The following is a 6,000-nucleotide window of genomic DNA, read 5'->3' on the forward strand; positions in this document are numbered from 1 at the left end:
TAAATCCAAAACCTCTTTTTCATCTTACCACAGCTTTAAACATGTCCAACATCTTCCTTGTACCCTCTGAACGGTGTCCCTGGAAGCTGCCGCTTGAGCTCCAGCAGTTACTGTGGTTAACTCTGAGCAGCTCTGCAGTGTCTGTCTTGTCATTCGGGAAAGTGCTGCCCAGACCAGAGCAACGGGAATGGCAGTTTTGATGAACTACTCCCAGCAATGGGATCTGCCTTGCTCAAAAGGGTGGAAAGTAAGTTTTAGCAACCTCCTTACATGGCCTTTTGTGCCAGCTGTGTTGCTCGTCCACCCCGTGTGCCAGAGCTTGCATGGATGTGCCTTTTCAAGAAGATTTTGTAGACGTGTTCCTCGGTGCCCACATAATTTTAATTTGCTTATCTATCAAGCATACTTCCACTAATAGTAAGTGGGCCTTTTTCTACGCGAGATTAACTAATCTAGACTTGTCAATTCAGTATGAAGATGTCAGGGTTTAAGATTGCTGAATGAAATGAAGAGCTGTACCTGGAAAGCGTAAGTCGACAGCACCACCGAGAGTGCTACATCACTAAGCCATAAAAGACTTATTGCCATTATTTTTAATATTCTGGCATATCAAAATTATTAAATTGTTTTAATCCCTTTCCACCAGATAGTGGCACTTCAGGAAATAACAGAATACTAAAAAAAAGATTTTTTTTCTTTCAAAGGAAAATGCTGGTTTGTTTGTTACTGCTACTTAAAGCCTTATCTTGCATCGTTGCCATATATTCAGTCCCTTTGATCTGATGGAACTTTGCCTATTTCCGTCACTCTCAAAAAAAGAAAGAGGCATGTCAGAAATGGGGTTTAAGTTTGGTGGACCGAAATTAATGGTATCATAGATGCTTAAAGTACTAGAAAGTGCATTTTTTTCTTTTCCCCATCTTTTTTCTAGAATAGATAAATAAAGGAGGGCATTATTTATTGCAATTCTTTTCTTTTGGGGAGTGGATATTTAATAAATGGAAAACTGGACAAAGGATTCCTGTTAGTAGATGTAATCTAAATTTATATGGTAAACATGTACTAAAACAGGTAGCTAAATGGGATATGAGTTTCTGGGTTTTGGTTTTTTTAATATATGTTTTCATCTGTAATTCTGAAGATGACAGTTATACATGGGAGCATTTTATCTTCTGGAGTTCTGTAGTTCAGTTTTAACAGTGGCAAAAATATCTGGAGGTAAAAAGATCCCATTATTATGAAAAACTTAGGTGCAAATTAAATCTCATTTCAAAATTACAGGGAGGTGTGAGAGAGCGCTGTATTTAATGTCAAAAACTGTTGCCAGCTCCTTTTAAGATTTAATTTCATTAATAGGATCTGTATCTATATCTATATAGAGAGACATAAAAGTGAAGCAGGAGTCACAGGATATTTCAGTAGCATTTCAGTTACAGAATTTTTCCAAGTCTTTTACAGGCTTTACAGTTTCATGCTTATCTGTCTGCCTTGTATCTGTCTGCCTTGGTTGGTTTTTCTCTGTTCTAAACATAGACATTTGCTTAACTCATTTAAAAATAAAGGGATGAGTCCTTCATGTGAAACAGATCAGCATCATCGCAGACCTATAGAATCTGGAAAAATTACATCTAATTGCATCTATTTTGTATAAACAGCTGTGTTGCATGGAGATTATTAATAATAGTGTTTGGATGGGGTGCCATGTGTTTTAATGATGCATTACAGCGTAAAAGCGCTCTCTCCTTCCTCTGAGAAATCAAAGAAATACCAGAGTGAAGTCAGAGATAGAAGTTTAGGGAAGGGAGGGCTTGGAAAATTTTGATAATGTAAAGAGAGATTGCATATCAATTTGGATTTAAGTTTAGATCTAAAATAGGAGAAAGTGGTTGCTTGTCACATGATAAGAAGGTGCCATCTTCCTCCATTGGGAGCAGTGTGGTATGAGAGACAGAGCTGATCTGAGAAAAAACTAATTGTACAAGGAGGCAGAATGGTGGAAGGGGCAAAGTACTTCTGCTCTTGGATAGGGAAGCAAAGAAATTTGGCCGAGCTGCTTAAGATAATAATGTATCCTGATATGTGATCTGGAAAGCCCATATGATTTTGGGGAGCCGCCAAGTTAAGTGAAAAAATTTCTCCGTTTTCAGTGGAAAGTACACACTCGCTGGACTACGGTGCATAGTATTTGAGCTAAGGTGTTTTGACTCAGCTCTCTCTAATTGCGTTATTCCCTACAATTCCAAGAACAATTTTGTTATGAGCTGGGAGTGCCTTGGGCAGCTGCCTTCGCTTTGGTGGCCTCTTGCTTGCAAGAGAGGGATTGTTGAGCAGTTTTTGTTTGCTCTGTGTCCCACTTTCTCCCCAGGCTATGGGAAGCCAGGCACAGGAAGAGTGGGGCTTGTTTGGCTTTTGCTTACATTCATGAGTGTATGAAAAAAAGTATTCTCCCTTTCCCCATATAGCCATCTATGAGAGGAAAAGGACAAAAGCGCTGAATCTGGTCCAGTGCAAGTAGAGGCAATATTTAAATGATATCAGATGGTGATTGCCATAGGTAAAGAAATCAAAATAGCTTATACCCTGGAAAACTTATATTTCAGACAGCTCTAACCAAATTACCTGTGTATCTACTGAGTATGTACTACGTAGTTGACAAACATACAGCATGAAACAAGATGGAAAAAGGCCATTTAGTTATAGTCCCACTGAACTGCAGCCATTGTCTTTTAGCATTAAAATGCCTAAAATTATCTCTTTCAAACTGAAACAATTTTAAAAACTTGTGAAAAAATGAGGCTTTCTACTGTGGCAGACCCAGCTTCCCAAAGTTATTTGCTTTTTTCCTCATGATGATTCCTGTTTGTAACGAGAAACTGTTTGAACAGCTCTGTTAACCCAGTTATAATGCTGGGGGATTCAGGGTTTAAGATTACTTTAAAAGTTCTTTAAGTTTCTGAAATAACTGTTATGAACCCCTGGGCTTTCTGTGGACTGTATTATTAGTGACAATGAACATGAAAACACTGGAAAAGGAAATGTGTCAAAAAACGCAGAATGGTTAAAAGAAAAAAGGAAGGAAGTAGTATCTGCTCATAGCCCCAGTTGTCATAATGAGCTAACATTTGGGGGGTGTGTACTGAGCCACTGTCACCGCCTCTGAGGTAACATGTGGCAGTTACTTGACAGTGCAGAGAGAGGCTTCACAACAGTAATAACATCTGCAGTTAATAACCCCCCTCCCCGCAGTGGGTGTGCCAAGAAATCTGTCACAGTGGCAGAGGACAACGGGACTGTGTCCCCCAACGCTGGGTGGGAGCTGTGATTTAACGCTGGACACCAAGGAAACGCGCTGGTGGTGCTTCATCCTGGTGGGTGGCAGGGTGTGTTTCAAAGTCATTTAATTAGGTTACATTCCCCACATGGGCTGGCTTTTGCTGGCCTGCATTGTGCCCTCCAAATGTGGGACATCCAGAAGGAGTTTGAGACCCCTCCCAGGTGCCGCGCTGAAACCAGTGTGTGCTGCCAGGACATCTTTATGGCTTCTGACATCTGTAGCAGTCTGAGTTGCCTGCAGAGTTAAAAGTACGGAAAGGTAGGAAAGGTAAGGGAGTGTGAGGATCACCAAGGTGGTCCTGTGTGAATTAGCAGTGTGCCGTTTGTTTGTTTTGGAGGCTGACAAAATGACATACAGTCATAAGAGAAGCAGCCTATGGACAAATGAAGCAGTGGCATGAATGCTTTTGCTGATCTGTCTTAGTTCATGTGCTCGGAATTTTCTTTACAAACAAAAGGTAGACAGGAAGCGACTTTTAATGTAGTATCAGTTTTGTGAAAGAGGGGCCTTTCTTTGGTTTTTACCTTGGTTCTGTGCTCAGTGTCTTGCTTTGACTGCAGCGGTGTTACTTTAAATGATAGTCACTAAAAGTAAAAGTAATAAAAGAATCATTAATGAGTCATCAGCTACACCTCACAAGAATTAGAAGGCCTATAAAGCAGAAAGGTTTCTGCATCTAAGGTCTTTCATAGTAGTATCTTCTGATGACTGATAAGCCATGGCTGGAGATGGGCCATCAGAATCGGGGACTGACGAACATCAGTGGCGTTCCTGTGTAATTTTGGTGTCAGGCATTCCTGTGTTGACTGAGCAAAGCAAAACACACTTTTTTATTTGCTGAGTTCAGTAAAGAAAAAAATCCAGTACTTATAGTCAAATTTCCATGCTTTAAGCTCACTGTTGCTGGGTCTCTTGTGAGTCTCACAGAAAGTCTTTGAACAAGCTTTCTTCATGCACTGTCATTTCTGGCTTTTTAGTTAATCATAAAAAAAGGCATTGATCGCAAACAAAGTTGAGGAGCTAAGAAGTAAAGCTATGGATAATATTTTTTCTCTGCAGATTTTTGTTACTGATAAAATGAATGAAATACAAGAATTGCTTAACAGATGTATAAACTGCAATTGTGCCAATGGGTTTTAGGCTGTAGCTTGAGGAGTTTATCATTCAGATTTCTTGAGTTTGTAACTTCAACTCAGGCAACCAGTGGAAAGCCAAGTCTTAACTGAAAAGGTCAAGAGTTGCTTTTCAAAGGATGGTAAGAAAATTAGAAGGCGGAGCACAAGCCTGTTGGGTATTTTCATAATTTTGGGGGGTTTGATTGAAATGGAATCTCTCACTGCGTAAGTAAATAGGCTAAGCTTTTAAATTTTGCCCTGACACTTACCTGTTTTGTCAGGAACTCTTATATCTATCTAACACATGATAGTGACCACGTCATGGAAGGAAACAAAGTATGAATGTGTCAGGTGTAATTTTAAGTATTCTCAGCTGTTGGAAGATTATTTCCCATAATGACCTCAATTCAATAATGCTGAGTTCTGGGGGAAAATGTTCCCTTCCTACAGGGTGGGTATAAGTTTCTTTCAGGAGCCTACCAGAGTTAATTGAGTTGTCCCCCTTTTGGATCCTGGGCTTTACTTCTTTTGTAAGAGGTGGACCAGAAGCTCTTAAACAAGGAGACTTCTATAGAGGTAACCTGAGTGTGTATTCGTAACATTGTCTGCACTCCCTCATGTTCACTTCTGATTTCATAAAACCCATAACAACTGTACAACAACATCATCGACATGTTGGCAGGTTTTCCTCAGTCAAATGTTACTCAAAAGTTTTTTGGGGGACGGGAGGGGATACAGGCAGGCAGAGCATTACTTCCTTGGAAACTGATGGAAAAGGCAAGGATGCCGTTGGCCTTCTTGGCTGTCTGAGCACACCGCTGGCTCATGTTCAGCTGTCAGCCAACAGCCCCAGGTCCTTTTCTTCCATGCAGCTCTCCAACCACTCCTCCCCAAGCCTGTAGCGTTGCATGGGGTTGTTGTGACCCAAGTGCAGGACCCGGCACCTGGCCTTGTTGAGTCTCATACCGTTGGCTCCAGCCCAATGATCCAGCCTGACCAGGTCCCTCTGTAGGGCCTTCCTGCCCTCCAGCAGATCAACACTTCCACCCAGCTTGGTGTCATCTGCAAAATTCCTGAGGGTGCACTCAGTCCCCTCATCCAGATCATCAGTGAAGATATTGAACAGGACCGGCCCCAGCACTGAGCCCTGGGGAGCACCACTCGTGACCAGCCGCCAGCTGGCTCTGACTCCATTCACCACCACTCTCTGGGCTCGGATGTCCAGCCAGTTTTTAACCCAGCGCAGAGTGCGCTTGCCCAAGCCGTGAGCAGCCAGCTTCTCCAGGAGAGTGCTGTGGGAGACAGTGTCAAAGGCCTTACTAAAGTCCAAGTAGACAACGTCCACAGCCTCCCCCTCATCCACTAAGCGGGTCACCTTATCATAGAAGGAGACCAGGTTAGTGAGGCAGGACCTCCCTTTCATAAACCCATGCTGGCTGAGCCCGATCCCCTGGTTGTCCCGCATGTGCTGCATAATGGCATTCAAGATGATCTGCTCCATGACCTTTCCCAGCACCGAGGTCAGGCTGACAGGCCTGTAGTTCCCCGGAT

The sequence above is a fragment of the Phalacrocorax aristotelis genome, chromosome 1 (genome assembly GCF_949628215.1).
Source record: "Phalacrocorax aristotelis chromosome 1, bGulAri2.1, whole genome shotgun sequence".
Classification (NCBI taxonomy): domain Eukaryota; kingdom Metazoa; phylum Chordata; class Aves; order Suliformes; family Phalacrocoracidae; genus Phalacrocorax; species Phalacrocorax aristotelis.